Raw genomic sequence first — 17,157 nt, 5'->3', positions numbered from 1 at the left:
CTTTCTATGCTGAAGATGAATGAAAAATGTTGGAATTCCCCATAGCATGGAAATCTGAGGTTACCATTTGTAGCAGCAAACTCCAGATCTGTTGGAAAGCCCACCTGCTCCTGGGTGTTATGACACCCTTCCTAGGCCTTCCTAGTCCTGAATCCCTGGGGTAGGAACCAGGGCTGATTAGTCATGCTCTGCGGAAGGTTTGGTGGTTAGGTCACAGCTGTGACAGCTGTCACTCTGTCTGTACATGACACAGAGGTGGGTGTGTTCTCAGCATGAGCAACCTGCAGAGGAACGCTCCTCCTGTAGGAAAACATCTGGGAAAGACACTGCTGCTCACCACCTTTGCTTTGCTCTGCCACATTGGTAGACCGGGGGCTACGCCAGACTTGGTTGTGGTGGGTTGACCCTGACTGGAGGCCAGGTGCCTACAAAAGCTGCTCAGTCACTGCCCTCCTCAGCTGGACAGAAGGCTTGTGGATCAAGATAAGCAGCAGGAGAGATCATTCACCAATTACTGTCACAGGCAAAACAGACTTGACTCAGGGGAATTAATTTAATTTATTGCCAATCAAATCAGAGTAGGGTAATGAGAAATAAACCCAAATCTTAAAAACATCTTCCTCTCACTCTTCATTTCTTCCCAGGCTTAACTTCAGTCCCTATTTTCATTACTTCCTCCCCCCAACTTAGCACAGGGGAATGGGATTGTGGTCAAATCACCACACATTGTTTCTGCTGTTCCTTCCTCCTTAGGGGAAGGACTCCTTGCACTCTTCCCCTGTTCCAGGATGGGGTCCTTCCCATAGGAGACAGTCCACCAACTTCTCCAAGGTGAGTTCTTCCCACAGGCTGCAGTCCTGGACAAACTTCCCCATGTGTCTCTTTCACGGGGTACAGACCTTCAGGAGCAGACTGCTCCAGCATGGGTCCCCTATGGGGTTGCAAGTCCTGCTAGGAAACCTGCTCCAGTGTGGGCCCCTCTCTCCATGGAGCCACAGGCCCTGCCAGGAGCCTGCTCTGGTGTGGGCTTCCCACAGGGTCACAGCCTCCTTTGGATGCATTCATTCACTTGCTCTGGCCTGGGGTTCTCCACAGGCTGTAGGTGGATATCTGTTCACCGTCATCTTCCACGGGCTGCAGGGGGACAGTCTGCCTCACCATAGTCTTGTCCATGGGCTGCCAGGGAATTTCTGCTCCAGCACCTGGAGCATCTCCTGCCCCTCCTTCCTCACTGACCTAGGTGTCTGCAGAGCTGTTCTCTCACATCTTCTCACTCCTCTCTCTGGCTGCAGTTGCTGTTGTACAGGATTTTTTCTCCCTTTTAAAATATGTTATCCCAGAGGCACTACGCTGTCCCTGATGGCCTTCGGCAGTGGCGAGACCATCTTGGGGCCCGTTGGCATTGGACCTAGATGAAACTACTGGTAGCTTCTCACAGAAGCACTCCCTGTGGCCTTCCCGCCCCCAGCCAGGCCACACAAATGCAATACATTGGTGGTGTGTGTGTTTGAGGCCAGAAATCCCCTGTTCCAGAGGGAGATGTTAGAGAGGTGAGGCAATGCTCTGAGTCATGCTGGTGGCATGCCCCAGCAGCCTGGGCTGGGGCAGTGGGGCTCAGCACTGAGGCATAGGTAGAGATGAAGGAGCTCCAGGGCTGAGCTGATATTCCCAGCTGTGTGTATTGAATGCCAGAGTAGTGAAACCCTTTCCCCTCGCGGTGCTCAGCCATGACAGCGCTCTGGCCTGCAGCAATCCCTGACCCTGGCCGTTGACTGGAAGAGCACTGTTTGATTCACATCAAAACCTCTCTAGGTCCCGTACTAGCCATTTGACAGTGCAGAGAAGAGCACACAACTTCTTGTGCCTGTGCCCTGGAATTGTTTCACTAGAGGAGACATAACCTGGGCATCTTTTTGGTTAGGCACCCTGTGGAGCTGGAGTTTAGCACTGCCATTTCTAGGATGGGCTTGGGAACTTGATGTACATAGGCCTAAAACTGGTTGTTTCTTTCAGATGTCCATTTCTGACCAGTCTCACACCCAGCAAGATCATTGGAGGGCTGCAGCAGCTCCTCTATTTTTGTGGGGACATAAAAGTTGAAGGACTGCCACATCATGCTATATGAATATATAACCTACTCCTCAAGCTGTATGAGATCCCATCAATACACAGACTATTGCTCATTACACAGAATCTGCGAGTCCATATGTTCAAATGATGATGTGTGATACATTATTCACCTTTGCAGTTACTTTATAATTACATGTGTTTGACTTGTTGGGGCATGTAACAGCTCCTAGGTACCAGTCAGACTGTTGGTGGCTTCTCTGAGAAATCAAAAATGTTGCAGACTAGTGGGGTTTTTAGATGCGCTGCTCCTGTGGGATATTCAGTACAGAACATAGGCCCTGGCAAAAGTCTGTTGGTGATCCAGTCTCGGGAGACAGATGCCAGACCTGACAATTATAACCATCTGTGGTGGGGGAATTATTAGTTGCCCAGCTTAGAGTAAGTGGCACTTAGTGATTGGCATAACTAGCTTAGCATAAGTGGCTAAATTTGCCAAGGCCTTAGGCCACAAGCTGTGAACTTTCAGAGTCATAACTTTCACCCAGATATGTTGAACTTTTGTCTAGTTAAGTAAGAGAGGGCCCCAGAGCCAGCTCAAGCTGGAAGATAAGGAGGTTACAACCTTCAGCAGAAGCATCAGCCCTAGAAATAAGAAGAGACGTAGAGACAAGGAACTGAGCCAATGGAGAACGGGAAGACCCCAGAACCTAACATGAATAGTCATCCAAGCTGCCACATGAGGGGAGGGGAACTTGGATTGTCAGAGTATAATTGTCCAGGGATTTCTTTGTTCAGGGCCACTCCACAGAGGCACCCAGCTTGAGCTGTTATGGCTGCTTTACCACTCAAATTATCTCATGGGACTTGAAGCCTGGGACTCTGCTGTGGGAAACTTAGGGTGAAGAAACTTCCTTAACATGTGGCAGAAGTTACAGACAAGCCTGTCTGTCTGACTTGGTGATCCAAGTATTTCGTAAGTGCCCGAGCATAATGTCACTTTGCATGAACTCAGGTCACAGTGGGGTGCGGGTGGGAGGCGAGGGGGTGGCGTGGGTGGGAAGAGACTGATACGGCTACAGATTACGCTTGTGTCCTCTGGGTTCCTGGTTTCTCTGGAGCGTGTTAAGGTCCTTGGCAGTGTTTTAGCACTCCTGGGGAGGGCAATGTGTCATCTCCTTCAGGCTCTGCTGTGGCCTCAGCTCTGCCCTTAATGTTCAGAGCATCTCAGCAGAGACCTTCAGTGTTTGGCACAGGGACCTACTGGTGGTCTCTGCAGTGCTGGAACTTGGGGACCCCTCCGAGAGGAGGGTGAGCAAGTTCCACCTCTGTAAAATAAAAGTGGGAAAGGGCAGGAGCAGAGCAAACACCTTTCAAACTGTTATAAAATTCAGTAACTCCTGAGAGAAAAGCACCTGAGAAGGGAAGTATTTATTTGGATTAGAACTGAATGTGTGGCGTGCACACATACACACAAAAAGAAATTAGCAATGTTCTACTGCAGTTCTGGCTTCCCAACAATTATTTAATCTCTTTAGAAGACAGGGTTTAAATGATCTTTGTATTTTTCCTTCAAAAAATGGAAGTGCCTATTCTCTTCTTTTTTTTTTTATTTTTTGCATTTACACTTACAAAATCTGAAGTTTAAGACTAGATGCTGGGACTCCTCAAGTTCAGCAGAACTCTGATTTTCCCCTGTGCAAATTATATTTGTGGTTAGCAAGCCAGTAAAGGATTTTCTTGTAAGCATTCAAGCAGGGAGTTATATACAATCAGTTCTGGCTCCCATAGAAACTTTCATACAACACCAACTTACAGTAGTAAACTGGCAATATTATCCGCATCGTCATCATTAAAGACAGAGATTAATTGACTGGTCCAAACTCTCATTAAAGATTAAAATGTATCCCTGTGCAATATCTCTTCAACAGAGCTAAAACAGACTTGACTTTCCCCGGGCTCCTTAAATTGAGGGATGAATGATCATATTTTACCTTTGCAATATCAGACCATGGTCAATTAATAGAGTTGTGCTCTCTATTATTTCATTATTTCCTCTTCAGTTTATGAAAAGGTGGATTTGGGAACTACCGAGCAGTTGGACAGCTCAACAAAATCGTTCCATGGGATTTTTGGGTGCCTATTGGTCTGCTTCCACTCTCAGTTCTTTTAGAAATCTTTAGGCAAGTGTAATGGGTTTATGCTGCTAATGGGTCTGTTCTGGTCTACTTACTGTTACCCCGTCTCTGAAAGACTGATCTTCTTTGTCATATTTGTAATGACAGTGCTGCATAAATTCTTTCTGAGGTCTGGGATTAAGCATATTTTTTGCTGGAGAATTGAAAAAAAGAACAACTCCTTTCCCATTTATTGTTTGGGAAATTTGGAATTACCTCCTATATTTTTGTAGATATGAAGATAAATTATCAGACTGAAAAGGAAATATTTTGCTCTTGGAAGGACCATACACTGTGGACTTTCCAGTTTATAACATAAGCATTCATTATACTATAAGTGGCTTTGGAGACAAAATTCAATTCAGCATCTTCATGAGACTTAAAACTGACCAGGGGTGGAACCCTGTTACTGTCCTATGAATAGGGCGAGGCTGAAGTCTGGGAAAATTGGGCAAACGGGCAAACTCTGGTAAGCCAGTACAGGAGTGAGAGCCTATAAAGCTGTGTTTGCTCCTGAGGATGCTTCAAATTTTCAGCCACATTTCTGACAGCTATATTCTCTAGGATCTGTAAGTACCATAGTACTTTGTCAAAGCTTAGCAACTCAGCTGTTATCACATCCACAAACTATGTATTTTCCAGGTGGTCCAGACTGCAAAGACTGCAAACTGGATTCTTAGCACAAAGTGGGGATAGAGAAACCAGGGATATATTATTTACCTCCTAGCAGTGCGGTGCAGGCACTCATCCTAGCTGTGGCAAATACAGGTTCAGTTTCCTCTCCTGCCTGCAGAAGTTCAAATCTGCATTTTACCATCTTCCTGTGGGCTGCTCTGCTCTTGAATCTTACCTAAAAAAAAGACCTTCTTGGAACAAGGAGTCATACCACATGTCCCTGTGCTAGGAGAAAGTAGAATTTAAGAAACTGCATATCAGTTTCTGAAGAATGGCCAGTTTTAAGAGGAGGGAGCGGAGATTCAGAGAAAAGGGACTTTTTCTTGGGAGTCCACCATCCCAAATCTTAGTCACAAGGATACTGTGTGAAAGGAGAGGAGGTAGAAAGAAGGAAACCTGAAATGCATTCAGCTGTTTGAGCTTTGGTTGCAGATCAGCCCTTACTTGTGGCATACAGGCACCCAAATCCTACCAGAAGGGGAAGTGGTGCTGTTACGTGATGCAGCCAGCGTCAGAGTTTCATATGGGGTAACCTACACTAAGCTGTGTTCTCAGTCTGCTGGCTTGTCTGGCTTTTGTTTGGCACCTTGTCTCTGGCTTAGGACTCCACCCCAAGGACCAGGGTTCAGCATCAGGATTTGTAAATCATCTTCAGCCCTAAATCCTTTCCTTAAATCTCAAAGAGCATACGGCCTTTAAACCAGTGCCCAGGTTTGTGCCTGTGAGGGGTTCTGGCTTGCAGGAGTCGCAGCAGAAGAGAAACCGAACATGGGGTTCAGTCCTAGGGCCTCCAGGAACTTGTCTGTCCCTTTTGTTTCCCTCCCCTGTTCCTAGTGCCTGGTTTCCTTCCTGGATAACTCATTCTGCTTCCCTAGCTACCCGGGGAGGATTTAACAAGCTGAACCTGGAGCAGCTGTCGGCAGGGTTTGAACCTGTGCTAGGAATATGGGTCAGCAGAAAAGCATGATTACACAAATGCTATTTAAGGTGTTTCACTAAAATACAAAGGCTGTGGAAGAAAGGAAAGGGATCTGCTGGGTCAAGCTGGGAGCTGTCTGTCCATCCACGGAATAATAATAATAAAAAAAAATCTTTTAGAGTTTGCTGTCGGTGTCAGTAGCCGAAAATCGAGATGCCCAGTGGGAGTGGTGTGTGTGGTCCAGTGCTGTGTGGGTCTGAGCACTTCCCGGGAGGTGACAAGAGCTGTCAGCACCCATGAGCTCCTGCAGTGCTTTGCAGGTTTGGGTGTAGAGTGCCTGGTGCCGTAAACACCCACTGATGGCAGCTGCAATTGAGGAACTGTGAAGCGTAGGACTGACTGTGCCACACATCCACCCCCTCATTTCGCCACTACCCACCAGGCACCCTGCACCCAAACCTGCAGAGCGCTGCAGGATTGCAGGCAGGGTCTCCAGGATCAGGCCCTGCATCAGCAGCCTGCTTCTCCTTCTGCCTGCCTTTGCCTTTGGGGCTGATGGCCTTTCAGCACAACAAATGCCACTAATTTTGTACTCATTTCTTACAGGGACCCTGCCAAGGTCAACAGGCCTAAAATTTCACACATGTGCTACCCTAAAAACGTTTAATTTGTTGTTGGATTTTTTTTTTTTTTTTTTACATCTCTATTATTATGGGGGAAAAATACCACTTTGCGAAAGGAGGGATGGAGCCATATTAAAACCCCAGCTGGGTGAGCTGCTCGGAACAGACTCAGCAGATGCGGGCATGCTGATGGCAGGGTTTTGCACGCCAGCTGTGCCCTCTCTTGCCTCTCTGTGTCAGCTCTGTCACTGATGGCTGGCAAGGGATGCAGGCCGTTAGGATCCTGTATGCAAAGTTGGAGAGCCTGGTCTCCAGGCGAGTTCCTGCTGGCTCACACTGGGAGGAGAGGACATTGGAGGCATGTCAGCAGCATCACTGTGCTAACAGAACACCCCCACACACACCCCGTGTGCTGAGTTAACTCTTCGTCACCAGGCTGATGAGCTGGGGGGTTTTATTCTCATGCAGTTTCAGTCCTTTTCCATCCTACCAGCTGGAAAGGGGATTCTTTCTCCTGCTGCCTCAGCACACGCTGAGAAAAACCCAGCCGGTTGAAGGAAGATCAAATTTTGGTCTTGTCAACCTTGAAAATGTTCCTTTAACTTCTCACCACCCACACGTGCTGCATGTATTTGTACACATATGCAAATAAGCAAATATAGCCATAAGAGTGCATGCAGACAGAAAGACATACGCTTGCACCTACATGGGGTTTGTGTAGTAACCATAACATTAAAGTATAAAGGACCAGAAGGATGTATAAAACAAGAAAGTCTCTCGGATCAGTGCAGGACGTTTAATCCCACCAGCCTGCTTTTTGTCATCTTAATTCTCCGAATCTTGTCAGAAACTGTGCTGCCATCTTCTTTTTTTTTTTTCTTTTTTCCCAAAAAAGTCCCGTGGTTACCTGTGGGATGGACAGATAATTGCAAATATTGACTGACTTTAAGGTGGAGAGCAATAAAACATTGCCTAGGGGACTGAAAACCCTGGTCCTCAAGTTGTCATATGTTGCCCGAAGGCAAAGAGCCAGCAGAAAATACACAATCAAAAGGAACTATTTTTATCCAAAGACAATTTCATTTCCCACTCTTATCCTCAGAGACCGTCACTGTTTGTTGTTATTACCTGCAGGTCTGGTGTGCCCAAAGGCCCAGTCAGATCAGGGATACACTGTGCAAGGCACAGTGCAAAATGCAGTAATGCTGTTGATTTTCTTTTCTCCAAAGACTTCCTCCTAGAGCAGACTCCAGGGATGAGGGCAAGCCACAAGGTCTTATCCGCTGCCAGGAAAATCCCATGAAGAGGAGAGGAAAAGCTGCATTTATCTAACGCTGTCCTCTCACTCCTCTCCCATGTGGATGCAGAGTCTCTGAGGCTGGAAGTTTCCCTGAGAAAGAGGGGGGTCAGAGTTTTGGATCAGTCTCAGAAGGGGCAGCTCCATCATTCCCGCTGCCACGGCTCTGTGCTCCGATTCCAGGGTTAAGAGCGCGAGGGGAGCTGATGAAATGGCAAAGAAAACATATTCTTCAGTCATCAGCGGCTCTTTCTGTTCCCAGTTCTGGTCTCCCCAGACAGCTGATACTTTGCAGTCCCAGAGAGCTGGTATTTCTTAGCAGCATCTTCTTGCTGCTGGCACCTGCACTTTATGTTCTGAGTCAGACATCCATGCTATATTGGCACGCACAGTACCATTCTCTATGGCCAATAAAAATGTGTTTGTGCCTGTGTTCTTGGAAATGAGTCCCCATCTCTCCTCGACAGCATTTAGCTTCTGAGTTAGTGCTCAGATGGGAGGTAATTAGGTCCTACCAGGGGTCTGGATTTACAGCTAGCTCTGAAACCAAACAAATGTGTGACACATAACTCATGTTCCCCATTCCTGAAAGCACTCTCTTGCATTTACCTCGTTGGTCCCGGCTCTTCTCCCCTTGGAGCAGGTACCACCAGCCTTTGTGTCTCAGCTGTAGTAAAAGCACCTGGGAGAGTGAGTGAGGAGGATGTTGGCACAGATCTAACATATGTTGTTAGCACAACACACGAGCATATCCCTCAGGCTACTTCCCTGCCATCTCTAATGCAAGCAGTGAAGCCTTTTGTAACAGAAACATCGTGCTGGTTCCTTAGCCACAGGGAGAGAGTGCAGGTGCGTTAGCAGGGTTTGCTCTTTCCTCTCCCTGTACGGGTTAAGCAGACCCCCACCATATGCCTGTGATCCTAAAGCAGACCCCATCATACACCTGTGATCCCAAAGCACGGTCTTGGCGATCAGAAAAGTAAAAATATTACAGCAGATGTTCAGGGTGTGTAAACCGTACTACTGAGGTAGCAGTGGATGCCCACTGTGAGCTCCCAGATACCTCAGTGGTGAGTTTAAATAGCATAAGTGCTTGATAGATAGAGATCACCAGCCAGCCAGCTAAACAATTACAATCAAATGCAGAGTTATTACTGCGAGCATGTGAGAACATTATCAGGAGTACTGGATATAAAAGAGCACTCTGGTGCACTTTAATTCCTCTTACACTCGTGGTACGTGCCTGTCTTAAGTCCTGCTATAAATTCTCATCAGTTGGTGCTCAATAGGTTGTGCTGCCCCAATGATGCCCATTAACATTTTTTAACCTTTCTGATTCTGCTTTTGTAATTAACCCAACGTTTTTAAAGCCTCATTTGCTGATTCTGTGAGATGTTGCTGAAGTATATCTGAGGGCTTCCAGTATAAATCCGTAGAACATGGCAACCAGAGCAAACATCATTTCATCTCCGCGTACGTAGATATTCTCTTTAATGAAAATAGAATATTACAAAATGTCACATATGTATTTGTACACATTTATGCACGTGCATGTATTTAGACATACATGTGTACATTTCTTACAGCGAATGCTGAGGGATAGACAGGCAGATACTTGGCATATGCTGAACCTATTATCCTGAGAAATTCAACAAGGATATTAATTTGCTTGCTGGGGGAAGACAGCCTGTCAAGACCTACAGATTTTGGAAGTATAGAAACTTCTGGCCAGACAACAGGCCCATGATCTCCCTCTTTCCCCAGTGAAAGAGCAATGCTTAAGCTCTGACATAAATATACAAAAGCAGAAAAATTTGAAGTTAAAGCTTTCATTCTCTGAATATGTGCACTATATCATACTTTAGACTAAAGATTGCTGCGGTATCTAGACATGACTAACAGAATTAAGGTCAGAACAGAAGATGAATCTCAGAGGATTGTACAGGCTTAAGACGAAGCAGAACTAGTGTGGAAAGATAGATCTGTGTGGACACCAAGGAGGAAGGAACACCCTTGCTTCATAGCTCTGTGCATATGTGCACAGACGTGCCCACACACAGACTCAGACATGCACATGCTTACACACTGCTGACAGAGAATGTATATCTGTATTTTTTAGCCTTTTGCATTTACATCTGTATTTTTAATACTGTTGTGCATGTGTTGAAAAGTTGTGAGCCCATTTTTTAGCCTGTTGTACCTATGTCTGTAGTTTTTAGCACCATTGCACTTGGACTGAAAACCTGTTCTTAATGGCCATTCACAGACATTTTTTCCCCAATCCTACCATTCAAACAGCTTCTCCTACTTCTGAAGCTTTTCATGTGAGGATATGAGTTTCTATCACTAAATTATTACTTGCGTGGTATATTCCAGTGTTATACTTTAGTGTTCCATTTGATGTCAGAATATTTAAGGACAGGGTTGGCAGGATGATAAAAGATTGACTCTCTGTACCCTAAATCTATCAGGGAGTTCCCGTGGGAGCAATTCTGCCCCATACATTTTGAAATGTAGCATTTCTTATTCGTTTCAATCATTTCACCCTTCACCAGTTGATAATGATGCTTAATACCACATTCAAACCATTAACCGGCCAACCAAGAATGGAAATAAACATCTTGGGCCATTTTGTTTAAATTTGGGAATCTGGCCACATTTCAGGAATTAAGAGAGAGTGTCATTTGACTGACTGCTCAGCTAGTACTGTGCTGACAAATTGCATGGCTAGTGCTGAGGAAAAAAAAGTAATAATCCTCTAGAATCTCCATCTTGCTAAAAATGCAAATATCTTCATCCTTTTTTAATACTGCAGTGAAACAGAAAGTTTCCCCTGGTATATGTTGATTGAGAAATATTAAAGGTTAACCTTCCCCATGCTGCAGAAGGTCAAATGTGCTCCCTTCCTGGGGATTAGCTCTCTGGTAACTCAAGCTACAACAAAACATATGCCTTTGCCTCGCTTCTCCCCCAACCCTGGCTCTTCTTAGGGTTTCCTGCAGGACTCCCATCTGTTAGACCAGTCATTTTCCTGGTGTGTGTATGTAGCAAGAGCTATAATTATCTAGGTATGGGTATGTAAAAGATAGATGATACGCATAAATGATACAGATAAGTGTGTTCGTACACACGTACCTATACATTTCTAATTCTGGACTCTTTGAAGCCCCTGACAGAATTACCACTGATTTCAACCCAGCCCAGATGTTGATTTGCAGGTGCAAGGGAGTCGTGCGTTCGCAGCGACATCGATCTGAGATTTCCTAACAGCACATTTTCCTCTTCGAAAATGCCAGTTTGTCCAAAGGGAAATATTTCATGAAAATGTACTAATTATGATGACATTTCTCTTGCAGACAGAAATAAAAAAAAAGCATATTGATTGGGTCAAAATGTCACCCATTTTGGACATTTTTGGAATGGAACATACTGATACTTCTTCCAAACTCTTTTGCATTTAGGAAAGGTTATGTAGCGTTTGATACATTTTTTTTAATTAATTAAAATTGCAGAAGGAAATATTGTGAGTTTATAAAAATAAAACTCCTTAGTTGATTTTTTTTTGGGTAGAGAAATGTTTTTGAGAGAAATTTGAGAGAGTTTTTTTGATTTTGCTGCAGCTTAAGATGTTTTTCACTTTTTTAATGGTGCAATTCCTAGTGAAGCCCAGTCCCAAAGAAACTAGTTCAATCACACCCACATTTTACATGGATTTTCCACAGGGGCAGGCTTGAAACATCTGGTCTGAAATGAAAAGCTGGAGAGAGAGAGCCATGGCCACGCTTTCATTAGTCCTGCCCAGGGCACTGTAGAGACATCTTGGCTTTACAGTCTACGCAGCCTCGGGATGCTCTGGGAGCTCTCTCCAGAGGAGCACCGACACCAACAGGAGCTGGCTTAGGGTCTCACACCTGAACATATTGTCTCAGAGTTCCTCTCCACCTGCATCTGATAAAGCCTCCAGCATTTTTTGAGTGCTTAGCCAATACCAATATCATATCAACAAGGGAGGAAGAAACTGCTTGTGGTGCTTTTTTTTTTTGTTTTAAAATGACACAATAAAGCAATGGTCTTCTTTTCTGAGACACTTGCCAGTAAGAGGCTATTAGGTTTTTTTCCCTTTATCCTTTAGAAACCTTGTGAATAGATTTATTAAATCTCATTTGCTGTTAAATATGCTACATGGCACTTTGTAAGTGGGTTGCATTCGGTGCTGAATAAAAGAACAGTATGTCACGAACCTCTCATTATTTTAATTTTGATATCTATAGTTGGCATTTCAAGTCGATGAAAGACATGTACTATTCACAACAAAATGGTATTGTTTTACTTCATTTTGAAACATTTTTGCAGTGAAAAAAGAAATGACCATATTTGAGTCCTCAATTTTCCATTACTGATAGACAATTTTATTGTCAGGCTGATAGTTATGGGATTATGTCTTTTCTGGAAATATTGAAAAACCTGTCACATTGTAGATAAATTTCAATCTCACTAGCAGCCAAAATTCCAAAATACACTTCAGGTGATGCTATTATGAAAGGCAGAATCAATCCAGTAGTTCAGAAGGAGGCAGGATTAGGGAAAAAGTTAAAAGAAAAAAAAAAAAGAGCAGCACTGCTCACATATGGAAATTAAAACAGTCACTGATGACTACACAAAGAGACAGCTCAAATTATCCTCACAATTATCAGGTAGAAGACTGCAAATTATACTCCCAGTTCACAAAGAAAAAGCAATCTAGAGGAGAAGTGCTGATTTACATAATCAATATAATACAAATTCAGGGAGGCCACTTTCCAGCACACACACAAAAAGAAAGCAGAGTAGGAGACAGGATTTGCTGTAGGCAGATAATGGAAGAAGAACCCTGCTGAGAGAGAAAACTGAGATAAAAGGAAAAGGGACTTTAGAGAGAGGAGGCAGGACGGGCACCACCTTGCCCGCATGCCAGCCCAAGTGCCAGCTCTAAGAAATCTGCAGTGGGGAAGATGATTTAAGGCATCTTTTAAGTATCATCAGGTCATCTGAAATGGAGAGTAAGCCCTTGGACTGGGTTCTTGCGGTCTAAAAGGTTCTTTGCTGGAAGTCACAAACATCAGATGGTTTCCAGGAGATATAGGCACATCCTGAACGTGTCTTTTAACTGCAATATTCAGATTCTAAATGATAATGTTCAATTATAATTATAATATTAAATTACAATTACAGTATTCCAAGCACTGTGGTGAACCAATGAGTCAAACCTCTTTCTTCCACACCCCACCCCACCTCTTTTTATGGCATACAGGCTCCAAGGAGATGGGTCAACACCTCAATCAATTGACAAATAAGCCACAGATTTCATCACAGTCAAAGAGACCTTACCCTCAGCATCAGATAGGCCTGGAGGAGCAAATGTCTCATAGTTATCTTATAGTTACTCTTATATGGATATTTGTACCTGCACCTTCCTGCTGCTGGGGAGAGTATTCCCAGGCATCACTGAAGCCTGTTTTACTGATGTGACCCAAAATGTTCATGAAAGCATTTGGGTTTGTAACAGAAACTACAAAACCTGTAAATGAGAACAGACTCAATTACAGGGATCCCAATTTGGCCATGTTACCCTTGACTTGATCCAAGGGCAGGTGGTGATTCCCGTGGGATCATAAGCATTCATTATCTGGGAGTTGGTCCTACAAGCTAGGCTTTGTGTCCCTGGTCTAAAAAGGGCTTGGACACATTTGTATCTTTGAACATATTTCCTTGGCTCAGTGGAGCCACTGGGACTCGGTGAGCTCGAAGCTGGGACCAGAGCAGATGAACTGGAGAGCAGCAGTGATGAGGAAGGGTGCGTTAGAGCCCCAGGGCTCACTGCATTACTGCTGTGCGTGGCTGGCCAGGCTTTCGCCCTTGCATGCTCATCTCTGAGAAGATGTTGCAGGACACAAGCTGGAAGTGTGTGCCTGTGTGAATAGGTCACTGCAGGCACAGCACGGAAATGCGAGTGGTCCAGCGCGAGTCATCCCCCTCGGCACAACCGCAAGGGCATCACTGTGGTTCAGCTTCTTCCTTTGCTCATAAGCAGCTGTGAAATGCAGTGCTGCAGCTGATAGACCAGGCTGTGAAAATATATTTCGGTGCCACAGCAGAATCTCTCTCCTCCTTCCCTTGGCAAAACTCCCTCTGACTCCTGGCGAGGGGGGTCCCAGCCTAAGCGTGGCACACTCTGCGTCTTCCGGGCTGCTGAGGCAGGACGGAGGCAGGCCAACGCCAGCGGGCAGAGCGCTGACCGCAGCCCTCTGCTGCTCCAGACTGCAGCGAATAATGCAATATTCACAACCTTGGAAGGAAACCAAAAATAAATTTACAGGGAAATAATACATTCTTTCTAATCTGAGTCAAACCTAAAAATTAAACAGCTATAATTATCAAACCTAATTTAATTAAAACTAGCTACTCACCATCTGGTGTTATTTGTATAAATTTGGAAATCTACTATTTCATATTAAATTCCTCCATTTAACAAATCATGTTAGAGAATGTATTTCTCCACTATAATCATTATGTAATTGATCATTTTACAAATTATATTTCCTTCCACTTGATAGAAATATATTTTGTATAATAACAGGGCAGATGATCAGCCACTTTTTTCATCAGAACTGGATTTAAATTTAAGACTTGCAACGTCAATAAAAAATAATTCGCTGAAGTAGAAAGATGTATGATGAGACAAGATGTTTTTTTATTTCTCAGCTTGGTCGTTGAGAGTCTAAATGAGAACTCCATAGGATTTTTTTCTGCGTATCTAAGTGTATATGCACATATATAACACCACGTGTATCTATCTCTATTATGTGTATACACAGATTCCATAATAGCTAGTGAAGGACAAGAGTTTGATTTGAAGAACACTGTGTACTTTCCTGATTCAGTGTGGAAATGTACAGTTGTAGACATTTAAAAATGTATTGTCAAAAATATACTTCTCTCCAAAGACATGTAACGATCACTTATACTGTGATAACTAATTACTAAAATGATGAAGAGAACATAATGAGAAGACTGCAAATAGATTAACACCAAAATATGAATGTTTGACACTTCCAAAGGGGATTTGGAAACTTAGTTGTTGTCCAACTTCAGCTCTGGTCCTACAAGTCCCTGTGAGGTGCCCACTCAGTTTCCTCCTGCGACACAACCTGGGAGCTTGGATCTGCCCAGCCCCGTGTCTGTCTCTGAGTTCGGGATGATCTTTCCTGTCCTTTTTTTTTTAGGGCAACCAGGCTGGGGAAGGGGCTGGAGGGCAAATCCTATGAGGAGTGGCTGAGAGAGCTGGGGGTGTTCAGCCTGGAGAAGAGGAGGCTGAGGGGAGACCTTATCACCACCTACAAGTACCTGAAGGGAGGTTGTAGAGCGGTGGGCAATGGTCTCTTCAGCCAGGTGACAGGAGATGGGACAAGGGGAAATGGCCTCAAGCTGAGCCAGGGCAGGTTTAGATTGGATATTAGAAAAAAATATTTTACTGAAAGAGTTGTCAGGGCCTGGAACAGGCTGCCCAGGGAGGGGGTTGAGTCACCTTCCCTGGATGTGTTCAAAAAAAGGGTAGATGAGGTACTTAGGGATATGGTTAACTTGGGATGGGAATGGTTGGACTTGATGATCTTCAAAGGTCTTTTCCAACCTTGTGGTTCTGTGATTCTGTGTGACACAGCTAGCATGGGAGTCATGGTTTGCTCAGCGACTTCTTAAAAAATTTCCATAATTTTTGACATCTAGATATTTCTGTAAGAAAGGAGAGGAACGTGGAAGTATCATTAAAAAAAAGTATTTCCATTGCAACAGGCTGAACTGTGTATGTTTGCAGAGGGATACGTGTTCCAAACCAATGCAGACTGTAAGCACTTCTGGGCAGTGGCTGGTTCTCCAGTTGCATTTGCTGAGGACTGGGGTCAAGAGGCAGGAGCTCTTAGTGGCAGCCTCAAGGCAGCACTGTAAAAATAAATAGCGGCAAAGCACAAAGGACCAAATGCATCATTCAGACTAGATGGCAAGAGAAAGGAAAGGAAGCGATGGAAAGAAACTGGAGGGGAAAAAAAAATACTCCTCAAATCTTACAAAGACATGTTTTTCAAAAATATGTTTCCACCCACAGTTCTGGCATACTATCACCTGTGGCTGCAAAACCACGAGTTAGCCCAGAAGCCACCTATTTGCAGTTCCCTAAAAATAAATGCAGGGAATTCCCTAAAAATAAACACAGAGACATTCCTAAGCCATCCACAGAGACCAGACACCTTCAGGGTGAAACATGCATCAGTAACAACAGCAGTTAGAAAAGATAAGGGATACAGTGCTACTGTTTGATACGCAGTTATCTTCTGTGTAGGAACCTTGGCTAGTCTTAAGTTTCCTAGGGCTCCCTAGCAAGCAAGATGCTTCCACCCCTCTTTCCCTTCTGTGGCAACCAGGCCTTTCTCTTGCCAGCCCAGGCCCTTCCCTGGAGCTCCCTCGTTGCAGGGGGCTGCTCCATTACACAGTAGCTCTGTTTCACTGACAAACGACTTGCAAAGATTCACCCCCCTTTTACTCATCGGTATTTATAGCTGAGTACGCAGCAGCATCCAGTCCACCCCGTTTGGTACTCTGCTGTTTAACAAGCAAGCGTGTCCATCAGGGATGAGTTATGTTGTTCGGCTGCCGTTGGTCTCTGCCCTGACCGGGGCCTAAAACTGCTGATGCTTTTAGGGCACGAGCCTTTTCGCAGCACCTAGGGGCCGAGCAGAGGAGCCCGGACAGGAGCCCAAACCCGAGCTGCTCAGATGTATGCAGGGACCGCAACATGACAAACTGCTAGAGGGTCGGTTAAATCGGGACTGTTAATTATAGCAGTTTAAATTGGGTTCTGACTCAGATTTTGAATTCATAGTGGCAAGATGACAGCCTGGAGAAGGTGTTTGCAAATGGCTGACTCAGAGGATGATGATCAGCACGACGGTGCCTTCTGCCTGTGCTAGTACTATGTGTTTATAGGAGCGATGTTATAAGGTGACAGTTGCCAGTTCAGCTCCACCCCTTGATCTGTTCACCAGAGATTATGAAGCCTGGAAAGACAAAGTGAGCAAAGGGAGGAAGGAGCATATTAATTGGGTGAGTACAAAATGGCAATCCGCCATCTCTCATAGTTCTCTCTCTCCTTTCCACATCTAATGCTCGTTTTCCAGATTTTTCTGTAGGCATCCAGCTGCTTCTGATTGGAGTTGATGAAATAGCTTCTGAGGGAAGAACGACTATGTCGTAAGCCATCTCTGTGAGACAGAGAGGCAGAACTTCCACCTGGTTCTCCAAATTATGAGTCTGTGGACCGGGGAGGCCGCAGCTCCTGAGACCCCAGTGCCCTGCGTGGGGCTGCAG

The sequence above is a fragment of the Gallinula chloropus genome (assembly GCF_964237585.1).
Source record: "Gallinula chloropus genome assembly, chromosome: 3".
Taxonomy (NCBI): domain Eukaryota; kingdom Metazoa; phylum Chordata; class Aves; order Gruiformes; family Rallidae; genus Gallinula; species Gallinula chloropus.
This window is presented reverse-complemented; position numbering follows the sequence as displayed.